The following is a 14926-nucleotide window of genomic DNA, read 5'->3' as shown; positions in this document are numbered from 1 at the left end:
TCGGTAAGTAGTGCTCGGCTGCAGCGCAGAAATGTGGGCTCCTGGATTCGTGTGCAATTTACGTCCTGGAAAGGGCCATAAATTTGACACGGCTGGACTCAGCCTACCCTTGAATTCTGACATTCTTGACCGCAGATTACACCCACTCGCGGACACACCCACTAGGGCGGCGGCCAATGCTCCCACCTGCAGGGCTTGCCCCTGGCACCCCGGCCAGGGAGGGGAACCAGCGTCTACACAGGCATGGCCATGTTACACCCACCGGGCCCGGTGTAACGCGCCATTACCGGTGACGGGCAGTTGGAAGGCACCTGAGCAAAGCTATCTCTCCCTGTCGCCTTGTCCCTCCCCCTCTCTTATTTACAACACCCTATCACCACGCCACCTGTTTTGAATCTCTGTAAATCTTTCGCTCATTTGGTCTGTGGTGTGCTTATTAAAAACACTGTGCCCGCCTGGGCTTGTCTATCTGTCAGCGGGACAATGCCAGGCGTGCTGGCCATGACAGACGAGCAGAGCCAACGTGTGCTGGCATCTTAATGGCTAACGCATTACTCTCTTCAGAGCTGCAGCGGGTGAGCAGGGCAGTCCTGGGGCGGCAGCAGCATGAAAGATAAGACACAAAAATACAATAATCACCGCGGCCACTCCCCCGCCCCAAATGCGAATCTGCTGCAGACACACTTAAATATCCCCTGTAAAGAAAGTGTAACCTTTTATCCAGGGTTTTAATTATTGCACAGACACTGTCACCAGTGCGGCACCAAGGACTTAACTCTGAGATTGAGTTCCCATTATCAAGCCCCAGGGAGGTGGTAGTCCCTGGGGCTGCAGGGGTCCCCGTGGGCCCTTGCTACATAAACAAATTGCCCTCGGGACTTGGCCCACCCGGGGGCTTTGAAAACGAAGCGCGGGAGACCACGCTCCGTTTAAAAATAAAATTCAGACGGCATCACGCACTGGCGTGACCCCGCCCAATTAGTTTTTTTTTTTATGCTTTTTTTGGGCAGGCCTGGGGTATCAGAGAGTTTTTACCCTGCCCCCTTTTCTTGTTTTTTTAAAATCTTTTTTTCACCTTTTTCTCTCTCCCTCCTCGAAGCACAAGATGGCTGCCAACACTTCCTGGTTTGAAGCGTTGGCAGCCAATTAGAGCCAAGCTCGTGCTCTGGGGTTAGGCTCCGCCCACATATAGCATGAGGAAAATGCTTTTTGGGACACCCTTTTTTCTCAGCCCCCTCTTGTCGAATCAGCCTGAAACTTTCAAGACAGGAGCTGACTGGAGCAGATCACTAGTTTTTAAAATTTTGCGAAGATTTGTCATCCGGCGCCAAAGTTATTGGGAAAAGAAAAATGCTTTTCATATGGAAACTAGGTCCTAACTATAACTACCTACTGGCGACCGCCAGTAGGTAATATGTATATTACCTACTGGCACTCACCAGTCAGTAGTTATTGTTAGGACCTTGTTTCCATTGGAAAAGCATTCTTTTACATGCCTTTGACTAATCTTCTTGAAATTTGCTAAAGAAAGTGTCAATGTAGGTACGGTGCGTTATGGCAAGTTTGAGGGGGGGTCCGTGCCCTGAGCACCGAGAAATAGGGGCGCAAAATAAGGGTGTGTTTGTAATGTTAATTCCCATAGGAACATGTTGTCAAACCTACAGTCTGGACCACTGGACAGAATTACACCAAATTTGGTAGAAATGTAGATGCTGTAGTGCAGATTGTGCTTTTTGTTATTTCATGAAAATCCGTTTAGAAGTTCTTGAGAAATTAAATCCACACAGTATAGTGATATCACTAGTTGTGGTGGTTTCGCAGTGATTGCAGTGAAATCCCAATGTGTTCGACATAAACTGCAAATGCACATGCCAGCTGGAATGCTCTGATTGGCTGGGCACAACCTTAACAGAAATTCAAGGCGGTTTTGTGGGGACCCGGTTAAATTGCAACGTGTTTGCAGTGAATCGCAAAAGCCTGCCAAAGGGAATGCTGTGATTGGCTGGACGCAACTTGAACAGAAAGTTGCGGCCACCATTTTATGTATCAGGGACAGTACCTCGGGCTGAAAATGTTTGGGAAAAGTGACATAAGGGGTCAGGGTAGAAGAACTCTGACCCCATGTTTTACAACTGTGGGTAATACTGACACAAGATAAGCCCAAGAAAAGCACTTTATGATGTATCTTGTTTTTTATCTTATGAGATTTTATAATAATTTTTACATAAGATGATATTATTTAATTATGTCCACCCATCTGCTTCTTTTTACTGTACAATGTGTGTGCTGTGTACTTTTATGATCCCTTGTGATCGAAATAAAGTAATGAATGAATGAATGAATGAATGACACAAGTTGTGTCTAAAGTGGATTTTTTTAATCACACTCAATATTCGCGACGACGACGTGACCACCAGGGCAGCACCCCCCCCATCCACCAATCAAGGTAATTAAGTATTTGTGATGCCTGGAATCACCATGAGGTTGGAAGATCAATTTTAAAGATGAATTTTATGCAAACTACATAAAAAAATATGATTTTAAACAGCGCACTTTAAACTCCTAGTGTCTAAAATACTGTAAAACGTGGTCGCAAACATGGAAAATTGGTTTAAAAGATTGTTTTGTCCAAACGCTCATAAAAATAGGACTTTAAACAGTGCAGTAATAAACCCCAAGGGTCTTATTTATGAAGCCCTGCATCACATTTACGCCGCCGTTGCACCACTGCGTCATTTTTTGTGATGCTACAGTGGCATAAAAAATGTGCCATATTTACGAAGTGATGCATCCAGGCAGATGTGTCACTTCGTAAACCCCTGCACTACATTATACCTGCGTCAGGTATAATGTATTCAGGGTGGCGTTCCCCCGCATCAAAGCCTCATAGAAGTGGCCCATTGAGATCTATAAGATTTCAGTGTGTCACTTCTAGGACGCCATTTTGTCAAAACCTTCTGCCGGCAGAAATAATTGTGACTCAGGCCCTTTCACATGGGACTTGCCCCATGTGAAAGGACACATTGCTAGAGTTGCATCTGTTTTTAGACACACCCCAACAATGCCCCACTTTTGCTCATACAGATGCATCAGTAGTACTGATGTATCTGTAACTCCTCGCGACATGAGGCGTTGTATTGTAAATACGGCGCATCAATGGTGTCGCAAGCAGGATGCACTGAGAAGTGTCCCATCGCTGCTTTGTTGCACCGTTGCAACACTTCTCATAAAAAAAGGCTCTCAATATCTAAAATACCATGAAATGTGTGCATATATGTTTTACACCTCTTAATAATGGCAAGATTGCGACTCACTGCGTAATCGTTTAAACAGAAAGTAGGGTTCAAAGACAGGTGCATATTTACAACCCCTATCGCCAGGGGAACGTCACCTTTTACGACGTTCCTGTGGCAATAGGGGCTTTGCCTTATTTACAAGGCAGCTTTAAGCCACTTAGCGCGGCCTAACGCTGCCTTGTACATAAGGCCCCCTTTCAAGCTATGCTTAGCATGAAAGGGGAGCGCAATGGGTACTGATGTGGGCGTTCCATGGCAATACCTATTGATTCTGATGCTGCCTCCTGTTTACAAGGGAAGCATAAATAGGAGGCATTGCCAGAATTAAGACCAGGGAAAACCTGGGGGGATATGTACAAGCCCCTATTGCCACCACAATGTCACTTATGCCGATGTTGTGGTGGCAATAGGGGCTGTGCCTTAAGTACAAGGCAGCGTTAAGCCACTTAAAGTGGCTTAACTCTGCCTTGTACATAAGGCCCCCTTTCACGCTTTGCTTAGCGTGAAAGGGGCATGCAGTGGGTGTTGTGGTGGCCATTCCACTGCATCACCCATTGTATTTGATGCTGCCCCCTAAGTACAAGGATGGCGTACATAGGAGGCAGCACCAAAATTAAGACCAGAAAAAACCTGGACTTAAGTTGGCGAAACAAGGAAAAATGCATTATTTCTCCTTGTTTTTGCTTTTTCCATGTGTGCTGCCTTGTGCAGCACACATGGAGAAAGCAAAATGCCATGGCGTGTTTATGTATATAAACAAACCTTTAAAAAAATTCCATGTTGTCACTTTCATGTGTGCTGCATGAAGCAGCGCACAACAAAGTGACAGAATGGCATTTTAGGATTGTTTATGTGCAGGAAGGGACACCTTCCTACACATAAGGAATTCTCCCCTGCATGCAGACACCCTAGCACTCTGGTGCAAGGGTGCCTGCGTTGGCACTAAGTTGCTAAAGTTAGCGCCATCGCAAGGGGAAATGCAAGGCTGCAACACATTCTTGACTATAAGGAAAAAAGGCCCCCCCTAAATACTTTTAAGTCCAAGAGGAGGGAGGAAAGAAACAATGCGCTAATACAAACCTCTAATCTGACCTATATTACTTTATATGCGACCTATTCAGGTTCTATCCTGCCATCAACCCCTCCATTAATCATCAACACAACCAAATTGAACAAAGTACATTTTATTAATTATTTTAATTTCTTTGAATGTTTGAAAAAAGCCTTTTTATCATTTTGTCTTTTTATATACATTTATTTGAAAAAATACATCCATATATACATATAACTCATTGTATATTCAAAAAGTAATACCAGCAGAATTACTAGCAAACAGTTAGTTAGTATGAACACAAACATTATTAATAACCCCACAGCAAACAACAACAAATTCATTCTCACCACACAAACTCATTCATTCATCCTACAGTCATCCTAATAAAAACCACAAGAGATTCAGCCATGTGAGGGGTCCAAAGACTAATCTAGTGAGAACAGGGATAGCTGAAGCAACTTCTGATGGAGCTGTCTCTCTAGGGACCACTTCTCAGAGGTAAAACTTGGTCTTGGCCTACGCGCTGATGATATGATTTCAGTCTTACTAAAAGGCATGGGCTTTTGTCCTGCAACGAATTGTGATTTGATTGATGTAAAAATTGATATCTATACATTTGTAAGGCAACTGAAACCTAAGCAATTCTTTGCTAGTAACCCTTTGGTTAATAAACAAACTGATTGTGGTAAAATTATAGGGGGCTTTTCAATTCAGGATGTACGTGACACTACTATGCTGCTATCTATTACTGAGAATGAAGAAGATCCTTTTACCATTTATAAAGTGCTGCAAGATTTAGTGTGTTGTACTAGCCTTAGTATGGATAGTGGACTGAAGGTGAAGTCCAAATGGACCCCCCAGTTGACTAGTGGGAACAATATTGATGTTTTGCATCAGATTGTCAATAGTGTATTGTAGAAATGGGAGGAAGGCATGACGCATGCTAAATTACCACATTACAAGACCAAATTAACATTTCAGGAACGTGCAGCATTAAAATAACTTAGCTCTGATGATATTATTATTATTAGAGATGCTGACAAGGGAGGGAACATCATTGTCATGGAAAAAATAGCTTATGACCCTGAGATTTTGGGACAGCTTGATAATGCATGTTGGTATAAGAGACTTAGACATAACCCCATGCTGGAAATCACCACAGTTATTAATAGAGAACTCATAAACTGGAATATACTTGTTTTTCCTGTTTGTGCACACTTCCAAAAGTTCAGAGGAATGCTTCTTTTCCGCCCGGAAGACCAATTGTTTCGGGGATTGGAGGAACTACTGAAAGAATCTCAGAATTTGTTGAAATATTTTTGCAGATGTTTGTGATTAACTTGCCTTCCAACATTAGACATGCTAAGCATATTTTGACTATTCTTAGTGATTTTACATGAGATGCTACCAATGATTGTTACTATGAATGTAGTGTGTCTTTATACAACGATTAGCCACCGACATGGTCTTTTTGCTTTACGTCACTTTTTGTACAAACAACAAATAGAATCATTAGAACACTCAGAGATACTAATTACTATGGCACATCTAATCCTAGAACACAATGTTTTCATGTTTAATGGCAAATGGTATAAGTAAATATGTAGGACTGCAATGGGTTCCAGGTTTGCGCTGTCCTTTGCCTGCCTCTTTATGGGGTGGTTTGAGGCGGCGCATATCTGGGGACCAGAAGGAGTCAAATGGCAAGATTACATTATTTACTATGGAAGGTATATTAATGATTGTCTTTTAATCTGGAAGGGTAGTGAAGAAGAATTCCAGGAATTCTTTGCACATATGAATCATAATTCTTACAATATGGCATTTACCATAACACATAGTAAAGAGAATGTTATGTTCTTGGATGTTGAACTGTATATAGATCAAGGGAGACTCTACAGTAAAATATATCAGAAGAGTACATCATGCAATGCTGTGTAACATGCCAGCAGTGCACACCCGAAATCTCACATGAACTCCATTCTTTTTGGAGAACTTTTCAGAGCACTCTGGAAGTATAGCGATGATGTCAAATTTGCAAACTTTGCAACAGATATAGAACAGAGGTTCCTAGCAAGGGGCTATGACAAATGTATCATTTTGAAAGCAAACAAGAGAGACGCAAATCTAGCAAGGAGTGAAACATTGAAGACAAAAACGAGGACTGATGGAAATAACACTTCCCCAATTAGACTAATCACAGGTTACCATCCATGGTCACATAGAGTATGTGGTATACTTAAACCCTATTGGTATCACCTCAAATCAGATACTACATTACAACTGTACAACTCCAGACTCTCTCAGTAATCGCGGTAGCAAGACATACCCTTTCACTCACTCACTCACTCGTACTTGTCCACAATAAGAAGTGGCACTGTAATAGATCAAAATGTTTATTTTAACTATTGTGCTCTATAATGCAGTATACGAGCCACTACCAGCAGTGAAATCAATCAATCAATCAATCAATCACTGCATTTGTAAAGCGCGCTACATACCCGAGAGGGTCTCAAGGCGCTGGGGAGGGGGGGTGCTACTGGTCGAAGAGCCAGGTCTTGAGGCGTCTTCTGAAGGTCAGCAGGTCCTGGGTCTGTCGTAGAATGGTGGGGAGAGTGTTCCAGGTCTTGTCGGCGAGGTAGGAGAAGGATCTGCCGCCGGCGGTGGTTTTTTGGATGCGAGGGACTGTGGCGAGGGCGAGGTTGGCTGAGCGGAGGCTTCGGGTGGGGGTGTGGAAGCTGAGACGGTTGTTGAGGTAGGTGGGTCCGGTGTTGTGCAGTGCTTTGTGTGCGTGGATCAGGAGCTTGAAGGTGATCCTTCAATGCATAAACTCAGAACAATTAGTATTTTTACAATTCTATAGAATATAAAGGGGGGTGTCATCATATACACACAGTGGAAAAAGGACTATAAGGCCTAACCACCCTCCTCGTGACTGGAAGAAGCTTTATTATATAAAAGAAGATTTCTGGGCTTTGTCAGCAGACCCCATACCTTAAAGCCTAGATGGAAGGTTTACATCATAGGAACAGTATAGCTCATCTCCATGGAAAGGTTTCTCTCCAAGTGTGTTTGAACAACATGCATCCCGGTAATATCAAAGCACGAGTTTCCAGCAGTGCAGCTGTGTTTAGCATGTTCTGTCTAGGTGATAGGGACTGACCAGAACAGAATAATAAGGGACATTGTTTATCGACCTAGCACATTGTGTTCAGACTAAACTCCAGGAACTAGCAGAGAACACAAAAAGCAGACAGTTCTCATGTGAAAGGCATAAACAGAGTCTTGCAAAATAAAGTCATGTAGAAACGTGTGCAAAAGCAGCATCATGGCAGCAAAGCTCATGCTAATTTAGCAATGTCGACAATGACCCTAATGGCCATATAACACCCACCCCTTGGTAAGGTCCTCATAGTATAGTATATAGATAAAGGACCAAAACAGAGTTTGAAAGCTAAGCAGAGTTCAAAAGCATTTGTAATAACCAAATTTGTAAAATTCAAAACAAAAAAATATATATATATATACATATTTTTTGTGACTTTTTTAAAAATTATTTTTATTTTGCAATTAACTTCAGTCGGTACATGGTTATACATCAATATGCAATTGTTATACACTTTCCATACAGGTGCATTGTTTCGTCTTGTCACATACACTGCTATACTGGTTGTTTGTCTATATACAAGGTAGATAATGCTGCGGGCTCTTTGTTTAACACGTACTCTTTTCACTCTAATCGTCATTAGTCACTAACCTCTGATAGTGTGTCTTCTTGTGGGGGTTCGCATATATTGCCCCAGAAGGTGTTCCACTTTCCCCACACCCAGGTCCATTTTGCTGGGCATCCCCTGTGTACATAAACTGCTTTTTCTGTTACCGTTGCATTGTCCATGTCTTGGCACCAACTGCGCTGGGTGGGGATCTGTCTGGAACCCCAGTTTCGGGCTATATTTAATTTTGCCAGTGTCATACCAAGCATTACCCAGTCCTGATCCACGTAGTTAAGGTCTATTGGTTCCCATATGTTAATTAAACATCGTTTTGGTTCCGGTGGATCCTCTACCCTCGGGACCTGTGCCATTGTGTTCATGACCGCCTCCCAATATAACCTGATTTGTGGGCATTCCCAGATGGTGTGTAGGAATGTGCCGGGTAGGCCACATTGTCTCAGGCAAAGCGGCGTATCAATGGTGTCCAGATTGTGAAGAAGCATTCGTGTGTAGTACGTTCTGTGTAAGATTTCAATTGTAGTAATCTCAGTTTTGAGGGGATCACTACCTCCTTGGGAGATGCCAATACTCCCTGCCATTCTGCCTCGTCTAATGTTCCCAGTTCTCTCTCCCATCGTTCCTTAGGGGCTTTTCATAGGATCTGGCTAGTTGTTTATTGTTTTCCGATATACTAGGGAGATGGCTTTTGTATGCAGATGGTCTGTGAGAAGTCTGTCTTCCAGAGGTGAAGCTTCTGGTAGCTGTGTGCCCCATGGGAGTGCGCTTTGGAGCGATGCCTAATTTTCATGTACCTAAAGTTCCATATGTTTTCTGTAATTGATCAAATGGGATCGTTATGCCTATCAGTTTCCCACTGTCTGAATCCCTTTGTATTTCTAAGTTTGCCTAGGCGTCGGGTATCCCATAGTGGCGGGATTGTGTGATTAGCCCCCACCCAGCCCATCACGTGCTGTGCCTCATACCATATTCGGATCGTATGTGCCGTGGGGCTCGTAAGTGTCATCGGCGTGATTTATTGCACAGTGTCCCCATAATTCCTTTGTTATCAAGGAGGTGTCTGTCCATGCGGAAGGCTGGTTCGTCCTGCGGCACATGAAGCCATTGGTTTATAATCATAAGTTGTGAGGCCCAATAATACTGCTTTACGTTAGGGAGGGCAATTCCCCCATCATACCATCCCCTCATGAGTTTGTGCACCGCTATCCGACTCGTCTTACTGTCCCATAGCAAATTGGTTTCTTCCGCGTTGATCGCAGAAAAATATGAGGGGACAACCGGGAATGGTGTATTTTGAAGGGCATATAGAAACATAGGCAGCGCCATCATCTAAAAAAGGGCTGCCCTGCCAAGCAGTGTTAGCGGTAGTGAGCGCCTATGTTTGACATCGTTATGAAGTCATGTCAGGGGTCCTGTGAGATTTTCTTCGATGAAGCATGCATGGTTTTGTGTAATGTATACACCCAGATATTTGAATCCATCAGTCGCGATTTGTATATGGCAGTGCCGCAGGAGTCTCAGTGCAGGCCCTTGCAGTATGTAGATGAGGGACTTTGCCCAATTTATCGGGTATCCGGAGGCTCGCCCATATGCCGCACAGATATCTAGTACACTAGGGGGCGTGGCTATGGCGCATTGAGGAATGGCTGCTTGGTGAAGGGGCTCCGCAGGCCAGGCTCACTTATACAACAAATACCATTTGCCAAGTGCACCTGTACAAATTCGTAATATTGAGGGCTGAGCGCATCGAGCGCACTCGGCAGTGTTTGTGTCGCTTGAGGACAGCGGGAACCTGTTGGTCTGGACGGAGATGCGGCTGCGAGATCTGAAGGGAAAATGTCTGCTGGGCTGTGAACTATGAGAGATCGCTGAGTTCCGAAGCACTGTGTGGGACAGAGTATATGGGTCGGTGGCTCGGAGCGTGAATTATATGCATATTGGATCGAATTGGAACTGTTGCTGCCGCACCGATTTGCGTTACGGCAGAAGGTGTTGCAGAGTGCTGGGAGCTGCTTTGCTGGGCGCCGTGTGAGAGTGCTGATATCCTGAGGCTCTCTAGGCTGTGATCTGCAGTCAACAGGGGTGTAGTGGAATCCATTGACAAGGAGTCCACCCCAGAAGCCTGCGGAGGTGAGATGAGTGAGGCGGAGGCCGCTCGCTGGGTCAGGTCTGGGAGGGCCTGCTGTGTGGGGCCTAGGCAACCACGAGTGGCTGTCCATGTGGGGCCTGGGCTCGGCAGCACAGGCCGGCTGGACTCGGCAGGGAGTTGGGGTCGCGTCTGCTTTCCCACCGGAAGGGTGAACAGCGCGGTCATCCTTGCCACCGGAGGGAAGGCGCTGGCGGGTGGATTTTGGGAGGCACCAGGCTCCTGTAGGGTATCTCACACTGTGGAGAGCTAGGGTAGCCTGAGAGCCTGCTGGTGCTACTATCCTGGGCAGTGAGATTCTGCTGGGTCCCATGTGCTGCGTTACCGAGGGGTGTGAGGCTGGTGAGCTGCTGGAATTAGCCCCTGCTTCGCATATTGGTCACTGATGCTGCAGTTGCAAGACGTCCCCTAGATAAGGCTGCTGCAGCACGCTGCTGGAGTACATTTGGTGACACGCTGTGGTCCGGACAAGAGGGAGCAGGATTGTATGGTGGAATTGCTGCAGCATTGGTCTGTGGTGTCGCACCTGGCCTGTCCTGGCGCTGTCGCAGGCTAGAGGTGGTGAGACTGTAACTAACTGTGTAGTTTGAAGTGCTTGAATTGGTGTGGTGCTCATTGGTGCAAAGTGTTGCCACTGCAGAGGTGTATAAAGAGAACAAGCTGCATAAGTTGAGACGTACACTTGCAACCCTCACCTGAGCAGGTCCAAAATCCGGGCTAATACTGGAGTCTGACAGCGAGGTCCCGACTTCAAGCAGTGAGGGTGAGGAGTACATAGCGGGCTGGTGGTGAAAGTGCTGTCACTAAGAATTTCTGGTATAATGGGAAAACCAGACCCCAAACAGTCAAAACTCCCATTTGAAAGTAAGCGGAACACACATTACCATGGAAACCGTGACGGAGCTGGCTGTGACACAGGGCTCCTCGGAAACTGCGGATGGTCCGGAGGAAGACATGAGGTCTATACTGCTGGAGTTGCGTTCAGGCTTGAAAACTATTGACAGTAAGATCGATGCACTCACGTCCAGTCTAGATGCAGTAAAGAAAAAGGACAATACACACAAAACCAGACTCGATGTTCTTGAGAACAGGTTATCGGGCACACAAGATTCTCAGGCTGAATCAGGGACACAGATATTGCAGAAAGAGAAAGTGCTGGAGGTAATAAGAGTGAAAAATGAAGACTTAGAAGCGCGTTCCCGCCCGAACAACCTTCGCATAATTGGCCTGCCGGAATCGACAGCAATATCAAAGATGGAGCCATTCATCGACAACCTATTGCGCTAGCTGTTTGGTCCGGTGCTGTCTCCGGTCATGATAGTGGAAAGAGCCCACAGATCTCTTGGCCCTCGGCCAAAACCGGGGGCACTGCCGCGTCCAATCATTGCACACCTTGTAAATTATGCGGATAGAGATGCCATATTACGCGAGGCCAGAACCAAGAGTCCCATTAACCACAGTGGAAGTTATTTGTCCTTTTTTCCGGATTATACTCCAGTGGTACAGGCAGCTCATAGAGAATTTGTACCAGCGAAAAAGTTACTGCAATCTGCCTCCATCCCATATGCAATGTTGTACCCAGCTAAATTGAGAATAACACACGATGGACAAGCTCATTTCTTTACGGACTCTAAATCAGCTTTGAAGTTCATGAAAAACATCTGTCATAAGAGATCTCATCAGGGTGGCTCAAAGCCTCAAATAGCCCACTGGGATCGGTGGATCCTGAGACTACAGATCAATAACTGTTGTTGCTTCTGGAACATGGGACTGGTGGCTACTGTGGCTGTCCTTGGTGACATACTTGAAACAGGTTAAGTTCAGATGCCGATATAGTACTAATGTGTACAGAGTAATGTTATATTGTTGTCAAATGCTGGGTGGTTTTGATGTGGTTCATGTACTAAAATAACATGGTGCAGTTGTGTGACCCGGTGCAGCAGCCTGGCCACCCTGCCGCAAGGTGGGTGTTTGCTGCCTTTCCTTCTCCCCCAGTGGGTGAACCCCTATTTGATAGACCTTCTTTGGGAGGATAGGGTAAATGGTGGGGAGGGAGGGGGGATACATTCTTGACCTAATTGGAAGGTTGGAGTGGGAGGGGGCGGGTTGACGGGTTGAATTTGATTGTGATGTTTTTTTATTGCATGACTGTATTTCAAATGATTGAACTAGGGGACTGTGGTCATTATGACAATGAGATGTGCACTTCCGCTGCGGTTTATGGCGCATACCTAACCAGTGTTCCAACTCAGTTGAAAGATGCCGAAAAGGAACATGGGTGAGAGTTACAGGTTGTTAACATGGAACGTTAGAGGGCTGAACTCCCCGAAAAAAATACGCCAAGTGTTTGCTTACTTGAACAGCCATGGCACGCATGGTGCACTTTTACAGGAAACACATCTGACCAAGTGTATGGAACGCACTATTGCTCTTAAATGGGTTGGGTTTAAGATAGCCTCCTCATATTCCTCTTACTCTAGAGGGGTAATTATTTTGGTCAGAACTGGTGTTGCGTTTACACCACTGCGTACTTACATAGAAGATGAGGGGCGTTGTGCACTGGTGCAAGGTAAATTGGGGTATTTGGTCATCACTATAGTAAACATGTATGGCCCAATAGCAGACAAGCTAGAGTGCTTTTTGAGAATGTATAATATATTTAGGGAATGGCCTGACACTGACATTATATGGGGTGGTGACCTCTACACTTACCTGGACCCTGATTTAGATAAATCAAATCCGTAGAATAATCGCACCCCACAGGTAGCCCACAATGTCCATAATGCTATATTGGAATTTGGATTGTTTGATGTCTGGAGAGTGAGTAATGGCTCTATAAAAGAAGGAATGCATGCTACACCTGCGCACAATAGCTGGTCTAGATTAGATTATTGGCTTCTTGGTGGAGATGCAGTCGACTGGGCAACAGCGGTCGCTAATCTTCCACGTACCTTGTCCGATCATAACCCGGTGACTCTGGACATCACAATCCCTACGTCAATACATCGTCCTTTTACGTGGCGGTTGCGGTCAGAGGCATTGTTAGACCCAGTTTACAACTCTCACTATTCGCACGGCCATAGAGAACTACTTTGATATTAATAAGGGCACGGTGGACAGTGCTTCTACACTATGGGAAGTCTTTAAAGTAATGATTTGGGGTGTGTGTATAAGTACAACTGTGGGTATATTGAAGGACCTTAGAGCCCAACTTGCAAAAATAGAGGCCACGCCTCAGACCCTAGAACGCAATTACATTGACACCCCAACAACTGACATTTTATCCCGCATACACAACTTAATTCTGGAATATGACGCTCTGGCAGAGTCTGAGGTACGTTATATATCACGCAGGCATGTGGCACGTAAATATGGGGAGGGGGGCAGACCGGGCCGTAACCTTGCCAATAATGTTCACATTCGTACAGAACAACAGCACATAGATAGGATAACAGACGCTCAGGGTGGGGAACATTACAACCCGTTGGAAATAACTGATCAATTTCGTGATTTCTATGCCAACCTTTGTACATCCAGGGGTGGAGCGATATACAATGAGATGGAGGAATATTTGGATGATATAGCCTGTGCTTGGCTGTCGGATGGTCACAGGGAATATTTGAGTCAGCCAATAGGCGAGGAGGATATAAAAACGGCGATCAGTGCCCTACCAAACTCAAAGGCACCAGGGCCTGACGGTCTCACCGTCAAATTCTATAAAACTTATGTGGACTTACTCACTCCCTACTTGCTAGAGATGTATGCTGAGGTGCACAAGTCTGGAGTTTTGCCCCCATCACTTCATCAGGCACTGATTATAACGCTGCTTACAAAGGATAAGCCCCCTGATTCATGCGACTCATAAAGGCCATTATCGCTGATTAATATCGATGCGAAAATTCTTGTAAAAATCCTCGTTACTAAACTTCAACCCCTGATGTCTTGCATGGTCTTGCCGGACCAATCGGGTTTTATTCCTGAGAGGTCCACATCGCACAACTTGAGGACTATATTTGCAATGCTGCACATCCTGAAGCCAAGCTTACCTACGGCAGTGATAATGTTGGACGCGGCTAAAGCCTTTGATTCTATTGAATGGAATTATATGTTTTATATTTTACAGCGCATGGGGTTCCCGCCGATTTTCACAAAATGGATTATGATATTGTATGCTGATCCATTGGCAAGGGTGCGAGTGGGAGTGCTGACGTCGGACCCATTCCCTACTGGTCGTGGCACCTGGCAGGGTTGTCCTTTGTCACCAATGCTATTTCCTCTTACTATTGAGCCCCTGGCGTGTGTGCTACGGCAAAGGCATAGGGAAGCGGCTTTAAACTTTAACTATTTCCCAGTCACCATATCTTTATATGCAGATGACATGGTGCTTTTTGTCAGGGAACCCTCTCGCTATTTATCGCAGCTGCTGCTAGAGTATATCAGATTTGGTTTGATGTCAGGGCTAGCTGTAAATTGGGATAAGCCTATTATTATCCCTCTGACTGAATCCACGCCTCAGCCAGAGATGGAATATCCGCTGGTTTGGACTGTGGACCCGGTCAAATACCTTGGGATCTGGATCCATCATGATCCAGAAGTAGCTATACGTGAAAACTATGGGTGGACATGCAGCACTCTAGCTCAATAAGTTGAAAAATGGATAGCTATGCCATTGTCCCTTGCGGACTGCATTGCACTCACA

The sequence above is a fragment of the Triturus cristatus genome, chromosome 8, assembly GCF_964204655.1.
Source record: "Triturus cristatus chromosome 8, aTriCri1.1, whole genome shotgun sequence".
Lineage (NCBI taxonomy): Eukaryota > Metazoa > Chordata > Amphibia > Caudata > Salamandridae > Triturus > Triturus cristatus.
The sequence above is the reverse complement of the archived record's forward strand: the minus strand, read 5'-3'. Positions refer to the sequence as shown.